Raw genomic sequence first — 18,471 nt, 5'->3', positions numbered from 1 at the left:
CCACAGCAAAGGCTATGATTGATGTTGATAGAGGAGAATTGATCATTCAAGTGAATGAAGAATCCTTGGTGTTTAAGGCTCAAGGATATCCCTCTGTCATCATGGAGAGGAAGCATGAAGAGCTTCTCTCAAAATAGAGCCAAACAGAGCCCCACAGTCAAACTCTAAGTTTGGTGTTGGGAGGCCACAACCAACTTCTAAGTTTGGTGTTGAACCCCCACATTCAAACTCTAAGTTTGGTGTTGGGAGGTTCCAACATTGCTCTGAGCACCTGTGAGGCTCCATGAGAGCCCTCTGTCAAGCTACTGACATTAAAGAAGCGCTTGTTGGGAGGCAACCCAATGTTATATTTTATCTATTCTCTTTTGTTATTTTATGTTTTCTGTAGGTTGATGATCATGAGAAGTCACAAAATCAATTGAAAAAGCAAAAACAGAATGAAAAACAGAAAGAAAAACAGCACACCCTGGAGGAAGAACCTGCTGGCGTTTAAACGCCAGTAAGGCTAGCAGATGGGCGTTTAACGCCCAGTCTGGCACCATTCTGGGCGTTTAACGCCAGAAAGGGGCACCAGACTGGCGTTAAACGCTAGAAAAGGGCAAGCTCTTGGCGTTAAACGCCAGAAATGGGCATCAGTCCGGCGTTTAACGCCAGAATTGGCCAGAAACGCATTTTTGCATGCCATTTGGTGCAGGGATGACTTTTCCTTGACACCTCAGGATCTGTGGACCCCACAGGATCCCCACCTACCCCACCACTCTCTCTCTTCTTCACCCATTCACAATCACCTCAACACCTCTTCCCCAAAAACCCTTCACCTATCAAATCCCATCTTTCTCTTCACCACTCACATCCATCCTTCATAAAACCTCACCTACCCCACCATTCAAATTCAAACCACTTTTCCACCCAAACCCTCCCATACATGACCGAACCATCACCATCCCCCTTCCCTATATAAACCCTTCTTCACCCCTTCATTTTTCACACAACCTAAACACTACTTCTTCCCCACTTTGGCCGAACCACAAAAGCCATTTCCATCTCATTCATTTCTTCTTCTTCTACTCTCTTCTTTCTTCTTTTGCTCGAGGACGAGCAAACCTTTTAAGTTTGGTGTGGTAAAAGCATTGCTTCTTGTTTTTCCATAACCATTTATGGCATCCAAGGCCGGAGAAATCTCTAGAAAGAGGAAAGGGAAGGCAAAAGCTTCCACCTCCGAGTCATGGGAGATGGAGAGATTCATCTCAAGGGTGCATCAAGACCACTTCTATGAAGTTGTGGCCTTGAAGAAGGTGATCCCCGAGGTCCCTTTTTCACTCAAAAAGTGTGAACTCGGACCCAAAGAATTGGCTTACCATGGTTCGGGGGAAATACTTGGATTTTAGTCCGGAAAATGTAAGGTTGGCATTCAACTTGCCCATGATGCAAGGAGATGAACATCCTTACACTAGAAGGGTCAACTTTGATCAAAGGTTGGACCAAGTCCTCACAGTCATTTGTGAAGAAGGCGCCCAATGGAAGAGAGATTCAAGAGGAAATCCGGTTCAATTGAGAAGGCATGACCTCAAACCCGTGGCTAGAGGATGATTAGAGTTTATCCAACGCTCAATCATTCCCACTAGCAACCGGTCCGAAGTTACCATAGACCGGGCTATCATGATTCATAGCATCATGATTGGAGAAGAAATAGAAGTTCATGAGGTTATATCCCAAGAACTGTATAAGGTGGCGGACAAGTCCTCTACCTTGGCAAGGTTAGCCTTTCCTCATCTCATTTGTCACATCTGTTATTCAGTTAAAGTTGACATAGAGGGAGACATCCCTATTGATGAGGACAAGCCCATCACTAAGAAAAGGATGGAGCACACAAGAGATCCCACTCATCATGAGATCCCTGAGATGCCTCAAGGGATGCACTTTCCTCCACAAAACTATTGGGAGCAACTAAACACCTCCCTAGGAGAATTGAGTTCCAACATGGGACAACTAAGGGTAGAGCACCAAGAACACTCCATCATCCTCCATGAAATTAGAGAAGATCAAAGAATCATGAGAGAAGAGCAACAAAGACAAAGAAGAGACATTGAGGAGCTCAAGCACTCCATAGGATCTTCAAGAAGAAGAACAAGCCGCCATCACTAAGGTGGACCCGTTCTTTAATTTCCTTGTTCTTTATTTTCCTGTTTTTCGAATTTTAGTGCTTATATTTATCTATGTTTGTGTCTTGTGATCATTAGTGTCTTAGTGTCTATGCCTTAAAGTTATGAATGTCCTATGAATCCATCACCTTTCTTGAATAAAAAATGTGCTTACTTGAAAAAGAAAAGAATTGCATGAATTTCGAATTTTATAACAGTTTAATTATTTTGATGTGGTGGCAATACTTTTGTTTTCTGAATGTATGCTTAAACAGTGCATATGTCTTTTGAATTTGTGGTTCATGAATGTTGGCTCTTGAAAGAATGATGAAAAAGGAGAAATGTTACTGAGGATCTGAAAAATCATAAAAATGACTCTTGAAGCAAGAAAAGGCAGTGAATACAAAAAAAAATATTCGAAAAAAAAAGAAAAAGAAAAAGAAAGAAAAAGAAAGAAATAAAGTTGTGATCCAAGGCAAAAAGAGTGTGCTTAAGAACCCTGGACACCTCTAATTGGGGACTCTAGCAAAGCTGAGTCACAATCTGAAAAGGTTCACCCAATTATGTGTCTGTGGCATGTATGTATCCGGTGGTAATACTGGAAGACAGAGTGCTTTGGGCCACGACCAAGACTCAATAAGTAGCTGTGTTCAAGAATCATCATACTTAACTAGGAGAATCAATGACACTATCTGGATTCTGAGTTCCTAAAGAAGCCAATCATTCTGAATTTCAAAGGATAAAGTGAGATGCCAAAACTGTTCAGAGGCAAAAAGCTAAAAGCCCCGCACATCTAATTAATACTGATCTTCATAGATGTTTTTGGAATTCATTACATATTCTCTTCTTTTTATCTTATTTTATTTTTAGTTGCTTGAGGACAAGCAACAATTTAAGTTTGGTGTTGTGATGAGCGGATAATTTGTACGTTTTTTTGGCATTGTTTTTAGTATGTTTTTAGTATGATCTAGTTGGTTTTTAGTATATTTTTATTAGTTTTTAGTTAAAATTCACTTTTCTGGACTTTACTATGAGTTTGTGTGTTTTTCTGTGATTTCAGGTATTTTCTGGCTGAAATTGAGGGACCTGAGCAAAAATCTGATTCAGAGACTAAAAAGGACTGCAGATGCTGTTGGATTCTGACCTCCCTGCACTCGAAGTAAATTTTCTGGAGCTACAGAAGCCCAATTGGCGTGCTCTCAACGGCGTTGGAAAGTAGACATCCTGGGCTTTCCAGCAATATATGATAGTCCATACTTTGCCCAAGATTTGATGGCCCAAACCGGCGTTCAAAGTCACCCTCAGAATTCCCAGCGTTAAACGCCGGAACTGGCACAAGAATGGGAGTTAAACGCCCAAACTGGCACCAAAGCTGGCGTTTAACTCCAAGAGGAGTCTCTACACGAAAATGCTTCATTGCTCAACCCAAGCACACACCAAGTGGGCCCGGAAGTGGATTTTTATGTCATTTACTCATCTCTGTAAACCCTAGGCTACTAGTTCTCTATAAGTAGGACCTTTTACTATTGTATTGGAGAGATTTTGATCATGTTTTTATGATTGAACCCTCTTTGGGAGGCTGGCCATTCGGCCATGCCTAGACCTTATTCTTATGTATTTTCAACGGTGGAGTTTCTACACACCATAGATTAAGGTGTGGAGCTCTGCTGTACCTCGAGTATTAATGCAATTACTATTGTTCTTCTATTCAATTCCGCTTGTTCTTGTTCTAAGATATCACTTGTTCTTCAACTTGATGAATGTGATGATCTGTGACACTCATCATCATTCTCACCTATGAACGTGTGACTGACAACCACCTCCATTCTACCTTAGATTGGGTGAATATCTCTTGGATTCCTGATACACGATGGATGGTTGATCGCCTGACAACCGAGCCAGCCATTCCGTGAGATCAGAGTCTTCGTGGTATAGGCTAGAACTGATGGCGGCATTCAAGAGAATTTGGAAGGTCTAACCTTGTCTGTGGTATTCTGAGTAGGATTCAATGATTGAATGACTGTGACGTGCTTCAAACTCCTGAGGGCGGGGCGTTAGTGACAGACGCAAAAGAATCACTGGATTCTATTCCGGCCTGATTGAGAACCGACAGATGGATAGCCGTGCCGTGACAGGGTGCGTTGAATATTTCCACTGAGAGGATGGGAGGTAGCCACTGACAACGGTGAAACCCTTGCATAAGCTTGCCATGGAAAGGAGTAAGAAGGATTGGATGAAGACAGTAGGAAAGCAGAGAGACGGAAGGGACCAAGCATCTTCATACGCTTATCTGAAATTCCCACCAATGAATTACATAAGTATCTCTATCTTTATCTTTATGTTTTATTCGTATATCACCCATATCCATTTGAGTTTGCCTGACTAAGATTTACAAGGTGACCATAGCTTGCTTCATACCAACAATCTCTGTGGGATCGACCCTTACTCGCGCAAGGTTTATTACTTGGACGACCCAGTACACTTGCTGGTTAGTTGTGCAAAGTTGTGTTTATGCCATGGTATTGAACACCAAGTTTTTGGATTCATTACCGGGGATTATTTGATTTGTGAAAAGTATTGATCACAATTTCGTGCTATTAGTGGCCATCCTGAAAGGGAATGAGTAAAGGCATGAACGTTTCAAGGGTTATAGCAAGGAAAAGAATGGGAAAAGTGGTAATCAATGTACAGTAAGGAATAATGATGTTAACACATGGTTATGAGTACATGTGAAAAATCCACAACGGAAATATAACAAGTGCATGTGATGACAGTTAAATGCAAGGTGTTTATTGGCATGCCGGCAAGGGCATGAGTAGCATAGATCAAGCATTCAATGTCCAAGTTAGATTACCACGTCTGCCAGACAAACAATATGCTTGTAATAACAATTATATAAAAATTAATAAAATAGAAAAAGAGTTTTGTGAAAAGCAAGCATTTAGAGTAGTAGATTAAAAGAGATCTAAAAATAGTGCACAATGCCATATGGACATTTTCACAAACACATAGCATGCATGTTAAATAAGGTATGGAAAATGTTAACTTGAATATGCAAGTAACCCTATAAAAATAATATATAACTGTTAAACAAGTCCTAAACAATCCACAAGCAACATATAAAAATAATGACCCAAATAAATCTCCAACACCAATAGGAGGAAGAAGAAAGAAAAAGAAAACATGGATAGGGAAAGTAGAAGAGAAAGAAAAAAGAAAACATGAAAATAAGAAGAAGAATGAAAAAGTAGGGAGGAAAGAAGAGAAGAAAAACCTTGATAATGGTGGTGAGAAAGAGGGAGGAGAGGGGAGGAAGAAGGGAGAAGGAAGAAAAAGTAAGATTGGGGTAAGAGAAGATAAGATAATCTGGCAGATTTGAATGAGTTGGGCGACGCAAGCAATGTGGACGCGTGGGTCACGCGGTCACACGGTCAGCCCTTGAATGAGATGACACGAATGCGTCGGTCATGCGGACGTGTGACATGATTTGTGCTTGTGGCGCGAGGGCAGCTTCGCGCTCGCACAACTCTCTGTGTGAAAAATGTTATGCCAAATTTTTGGGTGACGCGGTCGCGTGATTGACGCGATCGCGTGGATGGCCAAATTAAGAAAACGCCATGAACGCGTGGGGCACGCGTTCGCGTGGCAGGGCTTGTGCGTCTAGCACAAGTTCAGCCCAGCTCCAGCGCAACTCACTGCCATACACCCTTTTACGTCGAATTGCAGAGCCACGCGTTCGCGTGGTTGACGCGGACGCGTGGGGAGGCCTTTTATAAATGACACGATTGCGTCATCCACGCGGTCGCGTGGGTCAAATGGTGCCAGGGGAACGCCTCCAGCCACACTCCTGCATAGCTCTCTGTTTCTTATCTTCAATGTTGCGAAGGCACTATGACGCGAGCGCATCAACGACGCTGGCGCGTCGCATGCCTTAACCCCATATATATATATATATATATATATATATATATATATATATTATAGATGTAATATGCAATATCCGGATGAGATGCAAAATATAGGCATTAATACTGAGAAGAGTTATTGACGAAGGAAGGTAAGGAGAGGGGAAGGAATGATCATACCATGGTGGGTTGTCTCCCACCCAGCACTTTGCTTTAACGTCCTTAAGTTGGACGCTCCACTAGCTCAGTCTTCTGCTGTGGGCGGATCTTCCAAGAGGAAGATCTCTAGTTCCTGGTTTTTCGCCATCTTTTCACCATGGAATAACTTCAAGCGATGTCCATTGACTTTGATAAGTTCAGAGCTTGAAGGATGGCTCAAGTGAAAGACTCCGTATGGTTCCACCCTCTCTACTCGATAGGGACTATCCCATCTGGATCTCAGCTTGCCTGGCATGAGCCGCATTCTGGAGTTGTAAAGTAGGACTAAGTCCCCAGTTTGGAATTCTCTTCTCTTAATGTTCTTGTCATGCACAACCTTCACTTTCTCCTTATACAGCCTAGAGTTTTCATAAGCTTCTAGGCGGAGGTTCTCTAATTCTTGCAGTTGCAACTTCCCTTCAGCTCTGGCTCTCTCATAGTCCCTGTTGCATTCTTTTATCGCCCAGAAGGCTTTGTGTTCTAACTCAACTGGGAGATGACAGGCCTTTCCATAAACCAAGCGGAAAGGACTCATCCCAATCGGTGTCTTGTATGCTGTCCGATATACCCAAAGTGCGTCTTGGAGCCTGGTACTCCAGTCCTTTCTATGAGGCTTGACAATCTTTTGCAGTATGCGCTTTATCTCTTTGTTAGACACCTTTTCTTGCCCATTAGTCTGGGGGTGATAGGTTGTTGATACTTTATGAATTATCCCATGCCTCTTTAGTAAACCTGTTAGTCTCTTGTTACAAAAGTGAGTGCCTTGATCGCTCACGATTGCTCGTGGTGATCCAAAGTGACAAATAATGTGGTTTCTAACAAAGGAAACAACAATGTTAGCATCATCAGTACGAGTAGGAATTGCTTCCACCCATTTAGAAACATAATCTACAGCTAACAGTATATAAAGGTGGCCATTAGAATTTGGAAATAGACCCATGAAGTCAATGCCCCAAACATAAAAAATTTCACAGAAAAGCATAATTTGTTGAGGCATTTCATCCCTCTGGGATATATTACCAAATCTTTGGCACAGAGGACAAGATTTACAAAGGTCAGCAACATCTTTAAAAAGAGTAGGCCACCAGAATCCACAGTCTAAAACTTTTCTAGCAGTTCGTTGAGGGTCAAAATGTCCTCCACTCTCAGATGAGTGGCAGGCCTCTAAAATGGACTGGAGTTCTGATTGAGGTACACACCGTCTAATTACCTGGTCAGCACCATACCTCCATAGATATGGGTCATCCCATACATAGTATTTGGACTCGCTTTTCAGCTTGTCTCTCTGATGCTTAGCGAAATCGGGAGAAAAAGTATGGCTAACTAGATAATTAGCTACAAGTGCATACCAAGGAACTACATCAGATACTGCCTGTAAGCTATCAAATGGGAAATTATCATTGATAGGAATGGAGTCATCTTTAATGTGCTCAAGGCGACTCAAGTGGTCAGCCACTAAATTTTGGTTACCTGTCCTATCTTTAATTTCCAGATCAAATTCTTGCAGTAGTAGCATCCAACGTATTAGCCTTAGTTTAGACTCCTTTTTAGCTAATAAATATTTTAGAGCTGCATAGTCTGAGTACACTACTACCTTAGTACCAAGTAAATAGGCTCAGAATTTATCCAGAGCAAAAACAATAGCTAGAAGCTCTTTTTCAGTAGTAGTGTAATTAGATTGAGCAGCATCTAAAGTATTAGATGCATAAGCAATTACAAAAGGGTCGTTACCTTCATGTTGAGCCAGTGCTGCTCCTACTGCATGATTGGAGGCATCACACATGATTTCAAATGGTTGGCTCTAGTCTGGTCCCCTCACAATCAGAGCTTGAGTTAGGGCGGTCTTCAGCTTATCAAATGCTTGTTTGCAATCCTCACTGAACTCGAACTCAATGTCTTTCTACAGTAGTCTGGATAAGGGCAGGGCTACCTTACTGAAGTCCTTAATGAATCTCCTGTAAAAACCTGTATGGCCAAAGAACGAATGGACTTTCCTGACAGAGGAGGGGTGAGGTAAACTAGAAATAACATCCACCTTTGCTGGGTCTACAGAGATAGCAGTATCAGAAACAACATGTCCTAGAACAATACCTTGTTTTTACCATAAAATGACACTTTTCAAAATTTAAAACAAGGTTTAAACTAACACACCTGTCCAATACTTTAGATAAACTATCCAAGAAAAGGTTAAATGAATCACCATAAATGCTGAATTCATCCATAAAAACTTCCATACAGGTCTCAATGAGATCAGAGAAAAGACTCATCATACACCTTTGGAAAGGAGCTGGTGCATTGCATAAACCAAAGGGCATTCTTTTATAAGCATAAGTCCCAAAAGGACATGTAAAAGTAGTCTTTTCCTGATCTTCATGAGCTATATGGATTTGAAAATAACCTGTATAACCATCTAGAAAGTAGTAGTGAGATTTACCTGACAGGCGATCAAGCATCTGATCAATGAATGGCAAGGGATAATGATCCTTGCGAGTGGCTTGGTTGAGACGCCTGTAGTCAATGCAAACCCTCCATGCGTTCTGCACTCTGGTTGTTAGAAGTTCTCCTTGCTCATTCCTTATTGTTGTGACTCCAGACTTCTTGGGCACCACTTGTACTGGACTGACCCATTCGCTATCTGAAATGGGGTAAATGATATCTGCTTCAAGCAGTCTTGTTACTTCCTTCTTGACAACTTCTAAGATGGTGGGATTCAATTTTCTCTGAGGTTGACGGACAGGCTTTGCTCCTTCTTCTAAGAATATGCTATGTTCACAAACTTGAGGGCTTTCTAGGCTTCTTAGCAAGGTGTGGAAATGGAATAGGAGTGACGTCTTTTACAGCTTCAGCTTGCTGGGGTTCTGCATTCCTTGGTTGGGCTGCTTCTGCTTCAGCCATGCCTTGTGCTTCATCTTCTTCTTCAACATCCTCTACCTCAACCGTGTCCGCAGTTAGGGCGTCTTCTGGCGGGCTTGGTTCCTCTGGATTCCTCTCTTTTAGTGTGGTTCCAGATCTCAGGGTAATGGCATTGATGCCACCCTTGGGGTTGGGTAATGGTTGAGAGGAGAGTCCATCAGAGCTTGAAGACTAGTTGTTAGAGTTATTCAGTGATCCAATCTGTGAGACAAGGGCTTGTAAGGTAGAGTTCAGACTATTTAGAGTAGAAGTAAGGTTATTTTCCATGGCCTGCTGTCTTTGATCAATAGATTGTAGTAACTCATCATTAGAAGATGAAGAGGGATAAGTGATCTGAGGGGTCTGCTGAAATGCTTGAGGCTGCCTTAGATGAGGTGCTATGTAGGCCTGATTCTGATTCTGCTGCCTGAAGTTGTTATTGTTATTCCACCTCTGGTTTCCATTATTATCTCTGCCTCTTCTGTTATGATTGTCCCTCCAACCTTGGTTAGAATTATCTCTCCAACCTTGGTTGGGGTTATCCCGCCATCCATGATTGTAGCTGCCACCTTGATTGTACCCTTGATTAGGGCGGTCATAGAAGTTATGAGTGGCTGCCACAATGTTGTCTTCCTATTGGAGTTACGGACATTCATCAGTATAATGACTGTAATCGGCACAGATCTCGCATACTCTTTGGGGAACCAACTGTTGGCCTTGCTGTGGTGGAGAAGGCTGAGCTTGTTGTTGACTCAATTACATCTGCTTCAGTAAGTTGGTCATTTCACATAAGCTTTGAGTTAGAGCAGCAGTCTCTTTGCTAGAGGATACCTCTGCAACAACTCTTGACCGACTTTGTTTCTGCCTATGATTCCTAGTAGATTCAGCTAAGTCGCTGATCAATTGCCATGCCTCATCAGTAGTCTTGTGCTTTTTCATAGACCCATTGCTAGCACATTCCAATGTGGTCTTATCTTGAGATTTCATGCCCTGTGTAAAGTAGCCGAGCAACACTATCTTGTCAATCATATGATGGGGACATGCTTCTAGAAGATTATTGAAGCACTCCCAATATTCGTAGAGAGTCTCAGATTCATCCTGAACGATCATGGAAATCTCTTTCCTCAGTTTATCGGTAATCTCAGTTGGAAAGAATTTCTCCAAAAATTCACTTCTAAGTGTATCCCAGTTAGAAACAGTTGCTCCGGGTTGAGTATAGTACCACTCTCTTGCCTTTCCCTCAAGAGAGAATAGGAAGGCTTTTAACAGAATAGAATTTTCATCAGTACCATCACGCTTAACAGTAGAACAAGCTGTTTGAAAATCCCTAAGGTGCTTGATAGGCTCTTGAGCAGGTAAGCCATGAAACTTGGGCATCAAATTGAGTAGTGCAATTTTTATTTCAAAGTCCACAGCCACCATTGGGTGGTGCGCCTGGTACGGTTGCAGTGTAAAATCAGGGGCTCCAGCCTCCTGGATAGTGACTCTCCTAGGGGCTGCCATGTCACCTGCACATAAATCAACTGAATCAGTAGAGAGGGAGCTTGTTTCTTTCTTAAATGACGTTTCAGATTCGTCCTCAGAGAGGACTAGCCGACGCCGAGCTTGCCTTATACGTGAAATAGTTCTTTCAATCTCAGGGTCAAATACTGGAAAGCTTGGATCAGAAAGTGAACGCGTCATTCAATGAAAGAAACATGCAGCTCATAGTAGCAAAATAAAAAGAAAAATGCAATTAAATAAATTCCAATCAATAAATCAGCACACTATTGCAACTCCCCGACAACGGAACCAAAAATTGACGTGAGCGGAAATTGGCAGATTAAGAATTATTTAGAAAAATGGCGTTGTGAGTACAGTTCTTAATTGGCGAAAATCCACTTATCAATTTAGAAAAGAGCTGTCACAAATTTTAGAAATAAAATACTGGGAGTATGAGTCTCAGGTCGTCTCCCAACGAGTTGCAGGAAAATGTGCTATTTTATCAATCAGAGGTTTTTCAAATGGTTTTTGAGTTTGATAAACAGAAAATTAAATTAGAGAATTTATATGATTTAAATAAAATCTTGACCGGGAGAAGATTAATTAGAAGTTCTATCATTGTTGGAATTTTGTCAAGATCAATTAATAATTAGTTATTGTTTCCATTTAGTTAACCCTCAACGAATGAAGGAAAGTCAAATTAAAAGTCAACTTCTATTCACAAGTCCTAATCCTCTCCCTTGGGAAGGATTAGAGTTAGTGACTAACAAGCCAACCAACAATGAACCAATTATAATTGAACTCTTGAGTATTCCAACTCAAGGTTCTCCTTTTAATCAACTCCCAATTAAGTTGGGGAACTACTCCATCATCATGAATGTAGACTTCACAAAATCAATGGGGAACATAAAAAGAGACATAATAAATAATAATGAAAGAGATTAATTAAAAGTAAAAATAGTTTTGTATTAATAAACTCTGAAAATAATCCAATATCAACTCTGGACAAATTAAGAATCTGGAAGAGTAAATGAAAAGTAAATAACAAACTATAATGACCAGTTTCGGAGGTAGTCTCTTCTCAGAAGCCAAAGCAAAAAATCTTCAAATCCTAATTTATGAATGTCAAAAAGAGAAACCTAGGGGAGGAGTAAAATCAGATCTAAAAACTAGAAATTATGCAGAATGAATTGTTCTTTTGTCTTCGCATGTTCCCTGGCTCCAATCTGTGTTTCTGGGCCAAAAACTGGGTTGAAACGCGGCCCAGAATCTATTCCAGCGACTTCTGTAATTCTGCAGATCGCACACGTCACGTGACCACGTCGTCCACGCGTTCGCGTCACTCAGTGTTTTCCGTGCCATGCGTGCGCGTCGTCCACGCATTCGCCTCACTTGTGCAGCTTCCAATCCACGCGGTCGCATCAGGCATGCGAGCGTGTCACTGTGATTTCCTCCTTTTCGCGCGGCCGCGTGAGCCATGCGCCTGCATTACTTCTTGCTGGTCATCTCCTTAATTCCTCGTGTTCCTTCCATCTTTGCAAGCTTCCTCTTCATTCCTTACGCCATTCCTACCCTATGAAGCCTGAAACACTTAACACATAGATCACGGCATCGAATGGTACGAAGGAGAATAAAAATATACAATTAAAAGATCTTTAGGAAGCAAGTTTTCAATCATGGAACATTTTCAGGAAGGAATTGTAAATACATGCAAATTATATGAGTAAGTGGGTGAAGACTTGATAAAACCACTCAATTAAACACAATATAATTCATAAAATAATGGTTTATCAATCATTCAATGCATGCATACAAATATCATGAGGTCTTTCTCAAGGGTTGTAATGGGGTTAGGGTCAAGGTAGGATCATATACAGTTAAGTGGACTTAGAGTTTGAATCTTTGTTGAGGCTAAACTTTTCCACCTAACCTATACAAATTTGAAAACTAACCTAACTACCCATATTTCACCTTTTCACATACTCATGCATTTTCTTTTCACTTTACAACACCTATGCATTGACTCTTACTGTATTTACTTTGGGACATTTTATCCCCTTTTTGCTCTTTCTTCTTTTTCTTTCTTTTTCCATTTTTTTCTTTTCTCTTCTATATATATATATTTTTCTTTTTTTCTTTTCTTTTTCTTTTGTTTTTCTCATTTTTCCTTTCTTTCAAACTTCATACAAGAACATCAATGCATAAGGTCTAGACATTTAATCAATACATGAGCATGCACTTAATTCTCAAACATAGAAGTACAAAACATCCTTTTATCCCAACCAATGTTCTCAGATCTCTCCAAACTTGAATAATAAACACTCTCACTAGCCTAAACTAATCAAAGATCCAAACAAGAGATTTTTATTTTTTTCACTTTAGGCTTGTAATGTGCTAAAATAAAGAACAATTGGGTTAAGCGTAGGCTCAAAATTGGCTAACAATGGAAGATAAAAGGTAGGCTATTTGGGTAAGTGAGTGATGAGCAGATAATTTATACGCTTTTTGGCATTGTTTTTAGGTAGTTTTTAGTAAGATCTAGCTACTTTTAGGGATGTTTTTATTAGTTTTTATGAAAAATTCACATTTCTGGACTTTACTATGAGTTTGTGTTTTTCTGTGATTTCAGGTATTTTCTGGCTGTAATTGAGGGACCTGAGCAAAAATCTGATTCAGGCTGAAAAAGGACTACTGATGTTGTTGGATTCTGACCTCCCTGCACTCGGAATGGATTTTCTGGAGCTACAAAAATATAAATGGCACGCTCTCAATTGCATTTGAAAGTAGATATCCAGGGCTTTCCAGCAATATATAATAATTCATACTTTATTCGAGTTTAGACGATGCAAACTGGCGTTCAATGCCAGCTCCATGCTGCATTCTGGAGTAAAACGCCAGAAACACGTCACAAACTAGAGTTAAACGCCAAAAACACGTTACAACTTGGCGTTTAACCCGAAGAGAAGCCTCTGCACGTGTAAAGCTCAAGCTCAGCCCAAGCACACACCAAAGTGGGCCCCGGAAGTGGATTTCTGCACTTAGACTTATTTCTGTAAATCCTAGTAACTAGTTTAGTATAAATAGAACTTTTTACTATTGTACTAAGGGTCTTTTTCCCTATTTTCGAATTCATATGCCTTTAGGGAGGCTGGCCATTCGGCCATGCCTAGACCTTATTCTTATGTATTTTCAACAGTGGAGCTTCTACGCACCATAGATTAAGGTGTGGAGCTCTGCTGTGCCTTGTGTATTAACGCAATTACTATTATTATTCTATTCAATTCAACTTATTCTTATTCTAAGATATTCGCTGCACTTCCACATGATGAATATGATGATCCGTGACACTCATCATCATTCTCACCTATGAACGCGTGACTGAGAACCGCTTCCGTTCTACCTTAGATCAGGTGCGTATCTCTTGGATACCTTAATCAGAATCTTCGTGGTATAAGCTAGAATTATTGGTGGCCATTCCTAAGATCCGGAAAGTCTAAACCTTGTCTGTGGTATTCTGAGTAGGATCTGAGATGGGATGACTGTGACGAGCTTCAAACTCACGAGTGTTGGGCGTAGTGACAGACGCAAAAGAATCACTGGATTCTATTCCAACATGATCGAGAACCGACAGATGATTAGCCGTGTTGTGACAGAGCATTTGGACCATTTTCACTGAGAGGACGGGAGGTAGCCATTGACGCCGGTGAAACCCGAACATACAACTTGCCATAGAAAGAAGTAAGAATGATTGGATGAAAGCAGTAGGAAAGCAGATATTCAGAAGGAACAAAGTATCTCCATACACTTATCTGAAATTCCCACCAATGATTTACATAAGTATCTCTATTTCTATTTTATGCTTTATTTATCTTTATATTCAAAAACCATTATAACCATTTAAATCCGCCTAACTGAGATTTACAAGATGACCATAGCTTGCTTCATACCAACAATCTCCGTGGGATCGACCCTTACTCATGTAAGGTTTATTACTTGGACGACCCAGTGCACTTGCTGGTTAGTTGTGCAAGGTTATGACAAAGTGTGATTCACGTTTGAGAGCTCCAAGTCTTTGGAGCCATTGTTGATGATCATAATTTCGTGCACCAAATTTTTGGCGCCGTTGCCGGGGATTGTTTGAGTTTGGACAACTGACGCTTCATCTTGTTGCTCAGATTAGGTAATTTTCTTCTTATTTTCTTTTCAAAAAAGTTTTCAAAAATCTTTCAAATTTTTTTATTTATTTTCGTTTTTCCAAAAAGAAATTTTCAAAAAACCAAAAAAAATTAATAAAATCATAAAAACCAAAAATATTTTGTGTTTCTTATTTGAGTCTAGTGTTAATTTTTAAGTTTGGTGTCAATTGCATGTTTTTAAAATTTATGCATTTTTTCAAAAAATTCATGCATGGTGTTCTTCATGATCTTCAAGTTGTTCTTGATAAGTCTTATTGTTTGATCTTCATATTTTCTTGTTTTGTGTCTCTTGTTATTTTTCATATGCATTTTTGCATTCATAGTGTCTAAGCATGAAAAATTTCTAAATTTGGTGTCTTGCATGTTTTTCTTTTCTTGAAAATTTTTCAAAAATAAGTCTTGATGTTCATCTTGATTTTCAAAGTGTTCTTGACATTCATCTTGACATTCATAGTGTTCTTGCATGCATCATGTGTTTTGATTCATAATTTTTATGTTTTGAGTCAATTTTTGTGTTTTTCTCTCTCATCACTAAAAATTCAAAAAAATAAAAAATATCTTTTCCTTATTTCACTCATAATTTTCGAAATCTTTGGGTTGACTTAGTAAATTTTTTTTAAAATAAGTTGTTTCTTATTAGTCAAGTCAAGATTTCATTTTTAAAAATCTTATCTTTTCAAAATCTTTTTTAAAAATCAAATCTTTTTCATTTTTTTTATTTTTGAAAATTTTTAAAAATTGATTTTCAAAATATTTTTCTTAATTTTATTTCATAATTTTCGAAAACTCTACTAACAATTAATTTGATTGATTCAAAAATTTGAAGTTTGTTACTTTCTTGTTAAGAAAGGTTCAATCTTTAAATTCTAGAATGATATCTTTTAGTTTCTTGTTAGTCAAGTAATCAATTTTAATTTTAAAAATCAAATCTTTCTAAATTTCTTTTTTCAAATCTTTTTCAAAATAAATTTCAAAATCTTATCTTTTTTCAATCATATCTTTTCAAACATATCTTTTTCAAAATCAATTTCAAAATCTTTTCTAACTCCTTATCTTTTCAAAATTGATTTTCAAATCTTTTTCAACTAACTAATTAATTTTTTGTTTGTTTCTTATCTTTTTCAAAACCACCTAACTACTTTTCTCTCTCTAATTTTCGAAAATAACCTTCCTCTTTTTCAAAATTCTTTTTATTTAACTAATTGTTTTAATTTTTAATTTTATTCTTTTTTATAAATTCGAATTTTAACTTTAATTTAAAATAAAAACAAAAATATTTTTCTTTTATTTTAGTTAACTTTCGAAAACTCCTCTCTCTCATCTTTTTCTATTTATTTATTTATTTACTAACACTTCTATTCAACTTAAAATTCGAACCCTCTCTTCTCTTCTGTGTTCGAATTTTTCACTTCTTCATTCTTATTCTTCTTTTCTTCTACTCACATAAAGGAATCCCTATACTGTGACATAGAGAATTCCTCTTCTTTTCTGTTTTCTTCTTTTTCATATGAGCAGGAGCAAGGACAAGGACATTCTTGTTGAAGCAGATCTTGAACCTAAAAGGACTCTGAATAAGAAGCTAAGAGAAGCTAAAGCACAACAATCCAGAAAAAACCTTACAGAGAATCTTGAAAAAAAAAAAAAGAGACATGGCCGAACCCAATAACAATGGTGGAGGCGCAAGGAGGATGCTTGGTGATTATACTACACTTACTTCCAATTTTTATGGAAGAAGCATCTCAATCCCTGCCATTGGAGCAAACAATTTTGAGCTGAAACCTCAACTAGTTGCTCTAATGCAACAGAACTGCAAGTTTCATGGACTTCCATCAGAAAATCCCTATCAGTTTTTAACTGAGTTCTTGTAGATCTGTGATACTGTTAAGACTAATGGAGTAGATCCTGAAGTCTATAGGCTCATGCTTTTCCCTTTTGCTGTAAGAGACAGAGCTAGAACATGGTTGGACTCACAACCTAAAGATAGCCTGGACTCTTGGGATAAGCTGGTCACAACCTTCTTGGCCAAGTTCTTTCCTCCTCAAAAGCTGAGCAAGCTTAGAGTGGATGTTCAGACCTTCAAGCAAAAGGATGGTGAATCCCTCTATGAAGCTTGGAAAAGATACAAGCAGTTGACCAAAAAGTGTCCTTCTGACATGCTTTCAGAGTGGACCATTTTGGATATATTCTATGATGGTCTATCTGAGTTTTCTAAGATGTCACTGGACTATTCTGCAGGTGGATCCATTCACCTAAAGAAAATGCATGCAGAAGCTCAAGAACTCATTAACATGGTTACAAATAACCAATTCATGTACACCTCTGAGAGGAATCTTGTGAGTAATGGGACGCCTCAAAGGAAGGGAGTTCTTGAAATTGATACTCTAAATGCCATATTGGCTCAGAATAAAATGCTGACTCAGCAAGTCAACATGATTTCTCAGAGTCTGAATGGATGGCAAAATGCATCCAACAGTACTAAAGAGGCATCTTCTGAAGAAGAAGCTTATGATCCTGAGAACCCTGCAATGGCAGATGTGAATTACATGGGTGAACCCTATGGAAACACCTATAATTCCTCATGGAGAAATCATCCAAATTTCTCATGGAAGGATCAACAAAAGCCTCAACAAGGCTTTAATAATGGTGGAAGAAATAGGTTTAGCAATAGCAAGCCTTTTCCATCATCTTCTCAGCAACAGACAGAGAATTCTGAGCAGAGCCCCTCTAGCTTAGCAAACATAGTCTCTGATCTATCTAAGGCCACTTTAAGTTTCATGAATGAAACAAGGTCCTCCATTAGAAACTTGGAAGCACAAGTGGGCCAGCTGAGTAAGAAAATCACTGAAACTCCTCCTAGTGCTCTCCCAAGCAATACAGAATAGAATCCAAAAAGAGAGTGCAAGGCCGTTGATATTATCAAAATGGCCGAATCCAAGGAGGAAAGGGGAGGACGTGAATCCCAATGACGAAGACCTCATGGGACGTCCCCCAGATAGAAAGGAGTTCCCTATTAAAGACCTAAAGGAATCTGAGGCTCATATAGAGACCATAGAGATTCCATTAAACTTCCTTCTGCCATTCATGAGCTCTAAATCCTCTGAAGAGGATGAAGATGTAACTGAAGAGCAAGTTGCTCAATATCTAGGAGCCATCATGAAGCTGAATGCTAAGTTGTTTGGTAATGAGACTTGGGAAGATGAACCTCCCATGCTCATTAGTGAACTAAATACATGGGTTCAGCAAACTTTACCTCAAAAGAAACAGGATCCTGGTAAATTCTTAATACCCTGTACCATAGGCACCATGACCTTTGAGAAGGCTCTGTGTGACCTGGGGTCAGGTATAAATCTTATGCCACTCTCTGTAATGGAGAAACTGGAGATCTTTGAGGTACAAGCTACAAGAATCTCATTAGAGATGGCAGACAAGTCAATAAAACACAAGCTTATGGATTGGTAGAGGACGTGTTAGTAAAGGTTAAAGGCCTTTACATCCCTGCTGATTTCATAATCCTAGACACTGGGAAGGATGAGGATGAATGCATCATCCTTGGTAGACCCTTCCTAGCCATAGCAGGAACTGTAATTGATGTTGACAGAGGAGAGCTAGTCCTTCAATTGAATGGGGACTACCTTGTGTATAAAGCTCAAGAATCTT

The 18,471-nt window shown here is 39.3% G+C and overlaps 2 non-coding genes across 2 annotated transcripts; one reads left to right on the top strand and one right to left on the bottom strand.

Moving 5' to 3' along the window:
• The first annotated feature begins 10,159 nt into the window (after positions 1–10,159).
• On the top strand, positions 10,160–10,267 carry LOC112713257 (small nucleolar RNA R71). The gene has a single exon (XR_003158231.1). It is a non-coding gene; the product is annotated as a small nucleolar RNA R71 (small nucleolar RNA).
• A 6,598-nt stretch (positions 10,268–16,865) lies between these two features.
• LOC112713486 (small nucleolar RNA R71) lies at positions 16,866–16,973 on the bottom strand. Its single transcript, XR_003158459.1, has one exon. It is a non-coding gene; the product is annotated as a small nucleolar RNA R71 (small nucleolar RNA).
• Positions 16,974–18,471: the final 1,498 nt, after the last annotated feature.

This window comes from Arachis hypogaea, chromosome 9 (genome assembly GCF_003086295.3).
Source record: "Arachis hypogaea cultivar Tifrunner chromosome 9, arahy.Tifrunner.gnm2.J5K5, whole genome shotgun sequence".
Classification (NCBI taxonomy): domain Eukaryota; kingdom Viridiplantae; phylum Streptophyta; class Magnoliopsida; order Fabales; family Fabaceae; genus Arachis; species Arachis hypogaea.
This window is presented reverse-complemented; position numbering and strand designations above follow the sequence as displayed.